The 14,384-nt window shown below is 56.0% G+C and overlaps 1 protein-coding gene across 2 annotated transcripts in view; it reads right to left on the bottom strand.

The window, feature by feature from the left end:
* SEMA3F (semaphorin 3F) overlaps nucleotides 1-3,403 on the bottom strand; it is a 42,307-nt gene extending 38,904 nt beyond the window's left edge. The window contains exon 1 of one of the 2 annotated variants that reach the window (XM_062585799.1): nucleotides 3,216-3,403. The gene's annotated coding sequence lies outside the window, so the exon portion shown is untranslated. The remainder of the gene's footprint in view (nucleotides 1-3,215) is intronic. The other variant, XM_062585800.1, reaches the window with a different exon arrangement.
* Nucleotides 3,404-14,384: the final 10,981 nt, after the last annotated feature.

Here is a 14,384-nt window from a genome sequence, read left to right as displayed (position 1 = left end):
GTAGTGGGAATCCCTCCTGTCCCCTCAGTTATGGTAGAGTGCTTGGCCTTTAAACCACACACTCAGGGCAGAGAGGCACTGCAGGAGGGCTTCATGGTACCATGTAGGGCTTGGTCATCTGGGGAGAGCTTGGCAAGCTGAGCCAAAAGGTTGACGGAGACACTGCTCTGCATGGTAGGGACAGATGCTGCCTGTCACCATACCATGCCGGGTGGGTCCCCATATTTACATCCCCACGAGGCTGTGCCCTTCACAGCTGTGGCTCTTCCAGCTGCCTCCGCACAGAGACATGAAGGTGGCTGCTGTACCGGGAGTGGGGAGCTCCCAAAAACCACCACAGTGGGCCCCACAGAGCCCTTTGAGCCCTACTCCCCATGGTGCAAGAGGCACCCCGAGAAATGGGCTGCGAACTGCCCTGTGCTGACTGTTATGAGGGGGGCACACACAGAGGTGACCTTGCACCCCCTGGCATTCGAGCTCTTCCTGCATCTCACCTGGCTGTGGCTCTTCCTGTCGTGGCAGTACCACCACAGCAGCCAGCAATTCAGTCCCTCCTTGGGCACAGACAGCACCCACCTCTCTGACTTTTACCCCAAGCAGGCCTTGGCCACTGGCACGGGCAGGGAGGGGTGTCAGGAGGAACAGCTAAGTGGCAGGAGGGGAGGTAGCCCCATGAGCTACACACTTCCCTGAGCAAAGGGGCAAGGCATGGAGCACTGAGGAACTGCTGTTCCCCAGGGCTCAATATTTCTCTCGCTATCGCTTTGGAGTCAGTAAATATTTAGATTTGCTCTTCTCCTCCTCGTGCGCACACCCAGATCTGCTCTATTGTACTGGCATTCGCTCCTCTTCCATGCTCTCCCCCCCCCCCCCCCCCGCCACCTCCCTGTTCCCAGGCTCTGCCCTTTGCATTAACGCTGTGCCTTCTGGAGCCGGGAGAGCCCGAGACCCAAATTACCCTGCTCTCCAAAACTACAGTTGGTCACAGTTAAATAACCACCCCCCTCATACAGCCTTGGGAAATAATTCTGGCAAATCCCACTATTGCATTTGGATGGAGCCATGCACGCGTCAGAGATGGGGAGTGAGATGGCAAACAAAGGAAAAGAGGGAGAGGAGGGGAAAGAAGGGAACACACGGAAAGGAGGGGAGGAAAGAGACCATGAGAAAACAGAGGAGAAGGAAAGAAGAAAGCGGGGGAGTATCCAAAGCTGGGTGAGAAGCGGCAAATTCCAAGGCAGCAAAGGGGAAATAGCCCATTCAAACACCTTGGCCAGGAAATCTTTATCTCCAGTATCATTTGCACTCTGGGGGAACTGGAAACTCCAGTGCTCCAGGGAAGCTGTTTCTCACAGTGTATTAGGCCACATTCCTCCCTTGGAGCAAAGGGGAACCATTTGACATTTAAAGCAAATAAAAATTAAAGTTTGGTCATTTCTTTCATTGTTGGTCCTGATTCAAAAAGGTAAGCAAGGATCAAAATAACAGTTAGCATTATGCCCCTACCCTGGTCTGGACAAAAAAGCTTAGGTAAAATATCTCCAAGCTGAACCAATTACGGGAAGAGGGTTTTCTTGGCCGTAACAGGAACTCCTTTCTGCAACCGAGACCCTCTTGCAGAGGGGGTGCGTTGCACGCGCCTTGGCCATTTGTAGGTAGGGCCACGCGTGCGCGCGCACGTTGTCTAAGCTGCCTAAAGAACGAGCTTAGAGAACAGGAAATGTTTAGGGAGGGAAAAAAGCAAGCCGCAGGATCAGGAATAAGAGGGGAGCTATTCCCCCCACTTTGTGACTAAAGGCATCTACACACACAATGACATCAGCGAAAAAAAATCACCGTAGCCCCTCAAACTCGACAAATAACTTTGTACAACTTTGTGCCGCCTTTAACCCTTGCACTGGCCCTCTGAGCACGTCTGGCCTCCTCCCAGAGGAACTGGTCCCGGTACTTCCCCCCAGCCCAAGGCATTCCTTGCTCTTTTAATCCTCCTAGCCTGAGCCTCCAGCCCTGCCAGTGCAGGGGCTTGGGGCAGGGTTTCCCATCAGCTGCCTAGCTCCCAGCAGGGATTTGTCTACCCCATGCTGTCTGCCCCCAGGCCATGGGGGTCTCCAGCAGCCAGCAGCCCAGCCACACACCCCAGCCCCCCCCCCCACCCCTTCCTCAGCATGCCGGGCGCCTGCCTATGGTGGCAGCTGTTACCCTTGTGCAGCCCCCACTATGGGTGCAAGGGGCTCATCAAGCAGGTAGGTCAGGACCCTTCCTCCGGTGGGGTGCCACCGAGGGCTCTGACTGCCAGCTTTCCTCCTGAGTGCCTCAGGCCCACATCGTGCCCCTGACCAAGGAGGGTCCTGCAGCCCCCTCCCCATGGGGTTAAAGCAGGGCTGGGGTGCACTTGCCCAACATCAGGCATCCAAGCAGAGGGTGCCAGCAGGGTCCCCGCTCAGACCACCCTTCCTGGAGGCCAGTCCCAGGGTCTGGCACGCACCCTGCAGTGCTGCTGGATCCAAGGGGGGATAACCCCACCACCACTGCTCCAATCCTATATGGGGCAGCAAGACTGCACAGTGGCAGGATCCATTCAAGCACAGCACTACTCTGGACCAGGAGCACCAGCCCTGTGGGCAGACTCCCATCAGCCCAGTCACCTCAGACCTGGCACAGAGGTCTGGTCTGGGACACTGGTGAGCAGTGGGAAATGGTACTGGGAGACAGGGGTACGCAGCAGGACAAGGCACAGGGGCATCTGGTGCACATTGGCAGGCAGGGGGATGGAGTACTGGGAGAAACTGCAGAGCAATGGAGTGAGGCACTGGGGGATGGGGTATGTGGCACTGGTGGGCTGGCAAGCAGGACACAGGGCAACAGGGCTGTGGCAGACACTGGTGGGCAGCACAACAAGGCATTCAAGTCACTAGTTGACAGGTGGATGGACACCGGTGGGCGGCAGGATGGGGCACTGGGGATGCAGCCGCCCCCAAACCTGGCACGCATGGCAAGGAGCCCAGTATGGGGCTGACCCCTAGGCTGCCCATCGTAGCACGGGTTTGGGTCCCAGCCACGAAAGCTTCGGCAGCAGCAGGCAAGTTCAAAAGGCAGAAAGTTTACTTCGGGCCACCCTCCGGCCAGGGACCCGCTGCGCCGGCGACAGTCGCGATAAATTCCAGTTGCAGCGCCACTCGCAGCCGCCCTCCACCCCCTCCTTTGCTGGGACTTACCTTTACAGGGCCACAGGTCGCCCGGCTCGGGAATCCCAGCAGCGACAGCGAGGGCACAGGCGGGGAAGGGCGGGAGCCGAGCACTGGAGCTCGACTCGGCAGGACTTAGCGCCGCGCCTCCCCTCTGCGGCCCCCCGCCATGCCGCTGCCGCGCCTACCGCCGCGCCCCCCGGCCCATGGACCCACGCCGGGACCCCCCAGCACGCGCCAAAGAAAGCGCGCCCCGGGGCTGCGCCGGGGCGCGGCGCGGCGGGGCGCGGCGGCAGCGCGGGGCTGCGACGGAGCAGCGACGGCGGCGGCAACTCCCGGCTCCGACTGCGCGCCGCAGCCCCGTGCACTCGCCATGGGGCTCCGCGGCGGGATTTGCATAGGTCCGCCCCCTCCCCGCCCCGCCCGGCCGCCCGTGGTGCATGAGTTCGAGCCTCCTCCTGCCCCGCCGCGCACCCCCCCCCCCCCCCCCCCCCCGCCTTGTTCACCTCCGCCTCCTGCCTTTTGTTACTCCGTTTTGATGGCTCCCCTTCCGCACGGGGCTGGCGGGGGTACGCGACGAGTTTAGGCACCTCTCGTAGTCACCTTATTCCTGCAAAACACCTAAATAAAGGAATAAATTAAGAAGGTGCCCTTGTGTCTGCTGAGTTGGGCTGCTGGGGGGGTGATAGGAGCTCCCCAGGGCGGTGGTGCGACAACACGGAGAGGAGGAGAGCTGTAACTGGCCGAGGGGGGCGTACACTGAGCTTTGTGAGATTTCCAGCTCTGGCAAGAAACCGCCTCTGACAAAGAGGAACTCCATCATTAGGGACTTGGGCTCCTTGTCTTGACCCCACCTAGTTTCTCCTGTGGACCCCATGAGGGCTATCCCTCCCCAGGATCCTCCCACCCAGCCAGGAGCCCACGAGAGACAAGTTAACCCTCTCTATAGGACCATTCCCCCTGCATCCCTTTGGCCGCAGAACCTGCTGACCTCTGGATTACCCTTCCCCAAGACCATTCCACCTCCATCCCTCTTCCTCATTATCTCCTGGTTAACCTTCCCTGGGACCATTCCCCTTGCACACTGTGGCACGCTTCCCTCCCAGCCAGCAATCATCAAGCGTCTTGCAGCCAAACTCCATGGCTCTGTCATAGCCCTTCCTGACCAGAGCCAGGAGCCTGGAGGCCCTTCAGATGCTGAACGTGTGCCTCAGTTTCCCTGCTCTGCTCCCACCAGGTTGAGGGCCTCTGCAAGGCTGCCTGCAAAGGCAAGAGCTGCTCTCAGCCTTGGCAGCTGCTGAGGACTCCCACCACCCTGGGTCCTGTGCCAGGACATAGCTCCACCTGGGTGGCTGCATGCAGCCCCAGCCACAGATTCAAGCACCCTGCCAGCACCAAGCATCTCAGATCCACACCCTCAACCCTTCTCTCTTGCTCCCTGAAGTGCCTTCCAAAGATCTGGCTCCACTCCTCCTGTTGCACTGCTCCTGTGCAATATAATGAAGCATTTATGAGTCTGGAAAGGCCTGCAAAGGCAGTGGCATGCTGGAGGAGAAGGTGCCTTGATCTCAGGCTGCACACATTGAGGCTGACTCCAGAGCAGCATCTTGTGGCAAAGGAGTACGGTTCAGGGAGCAGGTCCTGCAGTGTCCTATAGGTCTGGAGCACTCCCATGGGAATCTGTCAGCCCAAGGGTAGCTCAGCCACAGGACACCTCCAGGCTGGAGCCCATTAGTGTTGTCCTGTCTCATGAGGTGCCACAACAGTAGCACTCACGTGCCGAAGGATGTCATATGAAACACATCCCAGGTTGGCTCCATCCCTTGGGCCATGGGATGGAAGACAGCAGGTACCCACCTCGTGCATGAGGAGACGTTGCTGCTGGAGCAGTTAGTCTGAGAGCCTTTCTTTGAAACAAGGCAGTGGTGAAGCATCAAGCTGTCAGGACCTGTGTGTGTGTACAGCCCTGAGTGCACTAGGTCGTACCTGCAGAGTCCTGGAGGCATGGAGGGCTGAGAGGGTCTGATTTCCCCCCATGCTCATGGGCACCTGTGCCCTGCCCCAGAATGCAACTACTTCTAAGGTATGGTGCCTGGCTCTCTGCTCCCTCCTTGTCTAGCTCCAATGCCCAGGGCAGGAGATACTGAAACTGCTGTGTGTGACTTGTGGAGCCCTGTAGACCTCTCTGAACATATGGCCAGGTTCCGAGCACACTTGTGCAGGACTCATCTGCATGTCACCAGCTCTGCCCCTTGCCTGCTGCTCACAGGGCAATGGCGCTCCCTGCAAAACCTCCTATGAGCACAGGCGACCCACTGCTCTATCCCCAGCAAGACCTCGCTTATATCATAATGAGTCTGGGTGATTTGCAGGACAGGGTTTCCAGAGAGCTCATCTCACTCCCCTAACCTGGGGCTACCTTGCCACCCAGGGCATCCTCCAGGATTGGAGGGGGCCAGGCAGAGCAGTCAGGCCCCCCAGCACTGCACCCTGCTTTATTCTATGCCCCACTATCTCCTCCTATCCCAGGAATGACTCCTCTGAGATAAACAGGATTCATCCTTCCCTCTCGCTCTTTTTCTTTGGCTTTGTCTTAAAAATGAAGAGGTTGTTGCCAGCTTCTCTGCACTGTCCGATTTGTGTGTGTGTGTGTGTGTGTGTGTGTGTGTGAGTGTGTGCTGTAATGGCTCTAATCAGCAGTACAAATAAATGGCACAAAGTACGATATGCAGGAGCTTCCTGAGATAAAAGAATTTCTATAAAGAGGTTCTTTTTCCCCTTCAAGCCCCAGTCCCTGATGGCCTGGTCTAAACACAAAGGCTGTCCTGATTTTCCTGTCTCACTTTCTCTCCTTGCAGCTGGCAAGTTTGGAAAAGTTTAGGCAATGCAATACAGGGAACTGTTTTCCTCAGCCAGAGCTCACATGGCTGCAGCCCTGTTTGGTGGCCCCAGGTCAGCTCGGCCTCCCCTGAGCTCAGAGCAACCCACAGGCCACAGCAACGGGTGTGGAGTGGCAGGAAGGAGCTGCCGCAGCTCCATGCAGCCTCCCGACCCCCAGCCATGATTCTGGGGTTGGTGACACACATTTGGCAGCAAATTAAATTGGGACAGTCAAAGCCGTAGGCTGTTCTCAGCCTCCCCCCCCACCTCCCTGGTGGCAGAAAGGGCTCACTGGCACTTCCTCCAGCCACTGTGGTTTGCAGTGGGCTGAAGAGTGAGTGCCCAGCCTGGTGAGGGTCCCTATCCTGGAAACTGACCCCGGGAATGGGTGCCAGCAACCCAGAGGCCTGCAAGGCACCAGCACTTTGCACCTTCAACCATTTTCAGCTATTTTATCATTTGAAGGAGCCAGAGCCATTCATTTGCATCCCTGTCTGCTGCCCCATGGGTGTCAGATTGCTGGCATGGGAAGGGCTTTTGACACCAAGTTCCTCCCTGATTCAGTGTATTGTTAACCCAGAACTGAGCCATTAACAGGCACAGGTTTCTCCCAAGGCCACATTATTATAAATGTCTGTAACTTCCCTCTCCCCAGCTACAGTTTAAGCCTCTGGCTTCCAGTCCTAACTCTCTAATGAGATTAACTGGTCCTCCAGTCTCTTTCTGACATCTCTGAATCTTCCCAGTGGAAAGGTTAAGGCATCTTCCTCTTTAGGTAGTTGATCCTCTGGGTCCATCATGCTGCTGTGGGCTCTTTCCTGAGCCCTGGGCTGGGAAGGGAGAGGCAGGAAGCCGCGGTGTGGGCTCCTGGCTTCTTGATCCACTCACACATTCCAGGTCCAGCTTCATGGCCTATGATGGGCACCTGCTGTGCTGTTCCATAGGCTCATTTTTCCCTCCTCAACCCCAAGACTTGGGGTGGGCACTGTCCATGAGCCAGTGCAGGTGCTTGGTGTACCGTTGGTGCTGTGCTGATAATGCTGGGACATGATCCCCTCCCAGACAAGCAGGACACCAGGCTGAGGAGGGAAGCAAGAAAGTTACAGTGGGGGAAATGAAGCATGGGGCTGGTTGGGTTTGCGGTAGATTTGTGTATCAGGATCTCCCACCGCAGCCTCTTTGTGAGCTCCTTAAGCCTCTTGCTGCATGATGCCTGCCTATCCTCACCCCTATCTCCATTCCCACCACCATGCCCATCTCCATTCTTGTGCTCACTCCCCTCCCCATCCTCATTCCCATTCCTATCTCTGTCCCCATTTCAGTCCCTGTCTTCATTCCCATTCCCATTCTTGTCCCTATCCCCATACCAATGCCCAGTGCCCAATGCCCAATCCTATTCCCTTCTGCTTTCCTGTCACCATCCCCATCTGTGTCCCCATTCCCATCCCAATCCCCATCCCTGTCCTGAACTCCATCTCTATCCCTGTGCCCATGTCCATGATCATTCCTTCCCCATCCTGGTCCCCAACCCTGTCCTCATCCTCTCTCCTCCTCCCCAGCCCTGCCAAATCGCAATGACAAAACGGCCAGGCTGCTCCCAACTGCCTCAGCACAACCCACGTCAGCCACATGCTTAAGCCATCTGTCTCTGTCTCGCCTGCCGTCTCACACCTTGTGCTCAGGGTGAGGTGTCCCCGTCTCTTCTGCCTTGCTGGCCAGCTGCCCCCGCACCTTCAGTGCAAGCCCCTGCTCCCCCGCTGGCAGCTGCTCTGTAGGGAAGCAAAAGCAATCCCTTTTGAGGTCTTCCCTTACAGGTGCACCCATAGTAGCCCCTGAGACTCTCCATCATTGCTGGGCTATGGTGAGGGCAGCCCATATCCCTGGCAGAGGCTGGGCCCAGAGATGTTGCTCCTAAGCTCTTCTGGGTTCACCTCTCTGGCCATGGGGTCAGCTGGAGTCAATGACTTGCCAAGCAGGATGAGGCCTGGCACCTGTGGAGGAGGTGGTCAGTGCCTGTGATTCATTCTGCCAACCTTGTTATGTCCCAGCTGGCCACCAGGTCATGATATCTTGTGCAGGAGGATGGAGGGGACATCATAAGACCTGGTGGTCTGGCTGCCCTGGGTGGGGGCTTAGCAAACTGAGAGAGATGTTGAATCTGTGGGCTGCAGGGAGAGAGACTGGAGGGAGTCAGCCCTGACACCTCCCACCATGCTGTTTGGAGGGTGGAAGCCCCAACTAGGTCTACTCTATGAGGGGCTGGCACTGGAGCCTGCCTTGATGGGCTGCTCAGAGAGGCAAGTGGCATGAACTTCTTCATGCTCGCTGCCAGAGCATCTGTGGGCCTAATTCTGCTCTGAGAGGGGGGTCCTGCCTTGAGGGAACCCTGAAGAGCTGAGGTAGAGGGGCTTACAAAGATTTGCCCAACAAGGATGAGGCAAGGAGGGCTGGATGTGCCCAGCAAGGATGAGGCAGGGACAGAACTGAACTATTGAAGCTGAATAATGCTGGCTCCCCAGTGGATGGGAGAGTCTGGCCCAGGCTGAGTTTTGCTTGGGAAATGAGGAAGACTCATGTTACCAAGCTGGGATGAGCCAGATGACCTCTCTACATTAGCCCAGGGACAAGTCTGCTACCTCTCACCAGGCTCATGGAGCCTGCCAGAGCCTGGTGGCCCACTTGCCCCTTCTGCCAGGGCATCAGAGCCTCAGTCCTGTGGCTCAGCTGTGGGAGCCTCTGCACCCTAGCGGCTCCAGGGTGCTGCCTGCACCCTGGCACTCAGAGAAGGTGGCTCAGGGCTGGGAGCCCTCCAAGATACCCCTGGGGCCTCATGCTAGCAGGATGAAAAATTTTGCCATCCGCGCCGGCTGGCAGGAATTTCCTTTGGTGTCACACTGTTATGGGAAGCATTTCTGCTTTTTATAACCCTACTGACGCTTCCCAGCTGCCAGCGCTATGCCAGCAAGCCTGCCTGTGCTGCCCAGCCCCATGACTCCAACCCTGTCTGGCTTGCAGCGAGGCAGCCTGGGGAAGGGGGGGTTATGCCCCCAGGCTTGGGGCTACCGGTGGTCTGGGAGACTGCCAGTGCCCAAGATGGGCATGCACAATGGGCAGAGTGCAAGTGGAGATGCAGCCAGGCTGTATGGGGACAAGTTTTTTTGATGGTGGGAGCTGGGGGTGAGGAAGGGCTAGGGGGGCAGGGGTCAGGGTGCTGCACAGCCTGTCTGACCTCCGCAGCTGCATAGCTTGTCTCAGGCTATTAAACAAACTTGCTTCATCTCTTCCCCCTCCTCTTTGCCGCCTTCTCACCAGCCAGGTAGCTGTTTAACCCTCTTCTGCCCTGCTCCTTGGCTGCCAGCTTTGACCCTTTGGAAAGCAGCATCCATCCCTGACTACACCCCAATACCTGGGGCATGTAGGAGCTTTGCCTCTTGGGGCAGAGGGGTGTGAGTTCAGAGTCTGGGCCTCCCCTGACCCATACCAACCAACTGTTCTTCCCATTCTACTACAGAAGAGATGGTATTGGGTACCCTGGCCTGCAGGAGATCAGCAGCTACTGGTCTCCCTTGCAGATCGGGGACAGCAAAGCAGGCAGGTGTGAGCCAGGGCAGCAGGAGGATTGGCTCATTCTCTTCCTGATGCTGCTGAGAATGGCCTGTGTTGATGCTCAGAGTGGCCAATACCGTCAGCTCATGCTTCTAGCCCTGCTCCCTCAGCTGCCTAACAAACTGACAGGAATGACCTCCCTCTGCCTCAGCCTCTGCTCTTCAAAGCCTTTGGAGATGCCAACCCGTTTAATGTTTAATCCAGGGCTGCTCATGGTCCAGGAAACTGTGCAGGGGGATGGGGGGAAAGAGGCAAGATTTACCCCTCCAGCCACAGGACAGGACCCAGGGCTGGTTTCTTGCTGATCCTACCCTTACAGAGAGCCATGCAGGACTGTGCAGGGCAGCTGGGCTCTGTTGTAGATGGGCAGAGATCGACTTAGGCATGAAGCAGCTCCAGGTTGGATAGCTAAGGGCAGAAATCAGGGCAGAAGCTGGGTTAAGAAATGCTGTTGGATCCCCTTAACGCTGCCTCTTGCTCCTTGCTCTGGGGAGCAACCAAATACATCCAGAGCTTTCTCTAGACCGAATGAAAATAATCTTGAAAGACTGACCTGAAGAAGCCATGCTCTGATGTGTCCCGAACCACTGTGAAGTGAAGGGACCGTGTCCATACCCTCCCTGGCAATTATCTGCCCCGTTGAGCTACAGCTGGGTACTGTGTGGCCCTCAGCACCTTCTTGTTCACACTCAGCCTCCCACACACTCTCCTGCAGTTGTTTGGAATATCTGGGGCATTGCCTCTCTGGACATGGTGACAAACGCTTTCTTCATTGGGGTTTATTATTATAAGAGCATGGAGGCAGTTCTGGCCAACTTTCCACTCAGGGCCAGGCCAGCAGCTATTGGGAACCGCTTGACACCACCTCCCTGGGACCAGGGCAGAGCTATTCCCCTCACAGCACCACATGCCATGAGCACTGAGGGTCCAAGTGCCCTGGGGTTACCCCTGGGGCCTCACACCCTGCAGCAGCCAACAGGTTGGAGCCAGGACTGCAGGGTGAAAGACAGGTGGAGGGTAAGTCCTTGGTTCTAAATGGGGAAAGAGGCTGAGCATGAGGTCCTTCAGACTACAGAGATGGAGGGGTTTGCTAGGAGTCCCGCTGAGCCTCCTACCACCTGGATGGGGGAGGGTCCCATGGGAAACTTTACTTCTACCCTGTGGGAAGCTGCTCTGTGCCCTGGCAAGGATGCAGTGGGCTGGAGCACCACGGGCTTGGTGATAGATGGCTGAGCCGTGGGCTTGCCAAGGCCTGCATGTTTGGACAGCTCCATGTTTTTCTTGGCAGGAGCAGGGATGTCATCTCCTCTGCCTCGCAGTGTCATGAGCCGAGAAAGCCACAGAGGGCTGTGCTGGAACTGCTGTCAGAAAGGGTTCCCTGGCAGCAGCAGTGACATCTGCCCCAGGCAGAGAGCAAGTTCCCAGCAAGATGAGAGGGTCAGCAGAGGGACCCAGGGTGCAGTTTGGGCAATATGGGGAGCACGGGCTCCCAGAACCAGGCCAAACATTCTGTGCTAGGTGCAAAGAAGATATAGTAGCCCGAATGTGTCCTGCATGTAGAGGTCCCATCATGAAGAGCTGCCCTGGGCACAGCCCCTCTACCCTGGTAAAGTATGTGCTCTTGGGAAGAGGGTACCTCAGTCATCAAACCCTTTGTATCCCAATTTGCAGTTGGAGAAACAGGCATAAAAGGGAACCTCAATTCCCACACAGGCTCACTGCTGGATGCAGTCTCTATTGCAGGCATGGCTTCAAGGCCCTACTCCATCACAGTTTTGTTTATGTTCAGTGACCTTTAGGCTGAGCTGCAGCATTGGATCTCGGGCTTAGTGGGTTTTCCTTGGCTCTCTGAAGGTGTCATAGCACACTGTTTGTCACAGCTCTTCTCTGTCAGCTACAGCTCAGGGCTCACCATGGTAGTGTCCTTGGGAGAAGTCTTGGGCAGGCTCAAAAAGCCTCCCTGTGCACAGCTTCTATCTTCATGTTATCTCACAGAAGACTAAAAGTTGGTACCTTGCAGATGAGTAGAAACCTGCAGAACTCCCTGCTACAGGAGGCTGAAGCTACACAGATTAAAACAGAGATGGCAGGTCATCTGCTCAGAGCGATTATAGTAAGGGTAAAACCTGCTCAAGGGCTTTGGGAAGAGACATGTGCTCCATAAGGGCTACAGACAACCCATTTCCCAAGGGTCATAAATGTCCTGCACAGAAACTTGGGAAAGCAGCCATTTGCTCCCAGGATGGAGATGGGCTGCTGAATTAGTTGTTCTGAGCATACATTAATAAGGCAGAGGGTTCCAGGTACTGGGGCAGCCCAAAATGCTCTGCAGCAGAGGCATAACCACCTGGCTGACTCTCAAACACCCTGGAGCAGGAGGTTTGGGGCAGGAGGCAAGGACACTACCAGAAAAAGCAGAGATATTCTTTGGCATCTCTTGTGATTGCACTGCCGAAGGCTGTTGACTTGTTCTGCAGCTGCAGAGCTAAAGGCAATGCTGCAGAGGCGTCTTGCCACACTGTTGATGTAGGTGGTAGAAAAAGTCTTGGGGAGCCCCTGCTTCTGCCACCATGGCTGCAGGAATGGCAATCTGATCCTGTTTTTCCAGGAATCAGTTGCCATTAGAACATGAAAGGCAGCAATTCTGCATCCCAAGTGGCCTGCCCCCAGCAGATTGATGCGGAGCCGAGCTTGGAAGTTGACTTGTGTGAAGAGCTGCTCTGCTGATAACAGAGAGGCTCTTGGCAGATGGATAGCCTCCTTCAGAGGTGGGTGCAGATCATGACAAGGCAGGGACCAAACACCATGGCTTGTCTGTGTCGAGAGCTACCCTGAGGCAGAGGAGGAGGCTTCCTGAATGAGGCCATCCCATGCATCTGTCTCACTTCCACCTCCCAGCCAGGGTCATCTGCAAGCATAATCAGGGATTGCAACCTCAGATACTGTTTGCATCCTTGGTGTGTTGCTCAGGCTTGCCACCCTTCACAGGCTGAGACTGGGTCCCTCAATCCCCATTATCAGGCTCTGCAAACCCCAGGTTAGCCTGTTAGTAGCTCTCACTAGCCCAGGTCAGCCTTCCAGCTCTGCCTTTGCCACTGCCCTTCAGCAGGAAACACCTCTGCTGTGGAGATGGGCCTGGGAGGGTTTTCTTGGCAGGAGAAAAGCTTTCATAGCTCCAGGAATGGATGAGAATTGTCCCAGGAGCATCCCTGCTGCTGGCAGGAGATCCTTACCCATGTAATGCCTCCAGCATGACATGCTTATGTGCTCTGTGCTGGGGAGTGGTTGAGCCCTGTGAAAGAGGGAATTGCCTGAGTAAGAGCTGCCCCAGTGACTTAGTGAGAGTGTGCTACTATTTGCAGAGCCTAGGACATTTCACTCCATGATCACACTCCAGTTCTCCCAAGAGGCCCCTGCGGCTCGGTACAGCAGTGCTAACATATAAGGCCTGCCTGGGGCTATGGGTAGGGGAAGTCTGGTGCTGCCTATGCCAAGGCCGGGGGATCTGCAAGCAAGAGGCTCCACTCTGTCCCTTTGCTAGTTTCTGGGACAGAGGGATTAGTGGAATGTTCTGCCTCAGCTGCAGTTTGGATGGCAGCAAGGTTGTCCGCCCTTCCAGTTCCCTGTGCTCCCTGCCCTGGGGAAAGGAGTCAACTGCCATGCTTGCTTTCCTGGATGTGTTCCCTAGTTTGGGACATCCCAACAACATGAGGTGTCACTGTCTTTCCAGGACCACTTGGTTTCTGCTTCCTTCTCTTTCCTTGTTTTTTGCAAAGACAGTCCATCCCTTCCCCTGTCCTGTCCCCACTGCCCTGCACAAGTCCACGGCCCAGCACTCTCTGCTGTAGTTGGAGCTTCGTGGTGTGCCTGATCATGGCCACGCATCCCCGGTGTTCTCCAGCCCACACGCACACACGTAAGGGACCACAGCTGTGCAGCTCCACGTGTTGCTATGGGAACAGGCGGGAGCTGTGCTAATGGAAAACAGACCTGGGATTATGGTCCCTGTCAGTGAGATGAGCCTGAGTGCTCTGCTCCCCTAGCTTGCACAGTCAGGCAAGATATTGAGCACTGGTAGTAAGGGCATGTGCAGAGGTACTCTCCTGTCTGCTTTGCCATGGGGTCACATATGGTGAACCTCGCCATGTTGGCAGGCCAGGCCATGAGTGATGCTAGGGCACAGGGACATGCATGAGGCAGCAGTGACATATCAGAGCAGAGGCCACTGTGAGAGTATAGCTGTGCTAAGAGACTTAGCTGTCCCTTCCACCATGTTCCCCAGGTATGCAAGATTTAGGAATAACAATGAATTCATAATAATACAGAATCCTTTCCCTGCTCCCATCTGCTCCACAGCAGGACCTTGACCCAGGGCCATGCTACACAGGTCATGTGGGAGGCATGCGCTGGCACAAGAACAGGTTGGATCAACACACCAGGACCTGAGCCATGGGGCCAGCAAAGCCACCATCTTCACTGCAACAGGCAGCATTGGACTCCTGGCAGTCTTGCCCCCCACCCCCTCACCTGCTGATTGGATTCTGTTTCTAGCCCCCACAACTGCAGGAAAAAGGCTTGAAATCATATGTATAGACATCTGCAGTTGCAGCCAATGAGAGGGGTAAATATACCTATGGGAGAACAGAGAGAGAATCAGATAGCTTGAGATTTTTAAGCTAATCTCATGATTTTCTGGGGCTCCTGAGGACCTTC

Source organism: Rhea pennata, chromosome 12, assembly GCF_028389875.1.
Source record: "Rhea pennata isolate bPtePen1 chromosome 12, bPtePen1.pri, whole genome shotgun sequence".
Classification (NCBI taxonomy): domain Eukaryota; kingdom Metazoa; phylum Chordata; class Aves; order Rheiformes; family Rheidae; genus Rhea; species Rhea pennata.
This window is presented reverse-complemented; position numbering and strand designations above follow the sequence as displayed.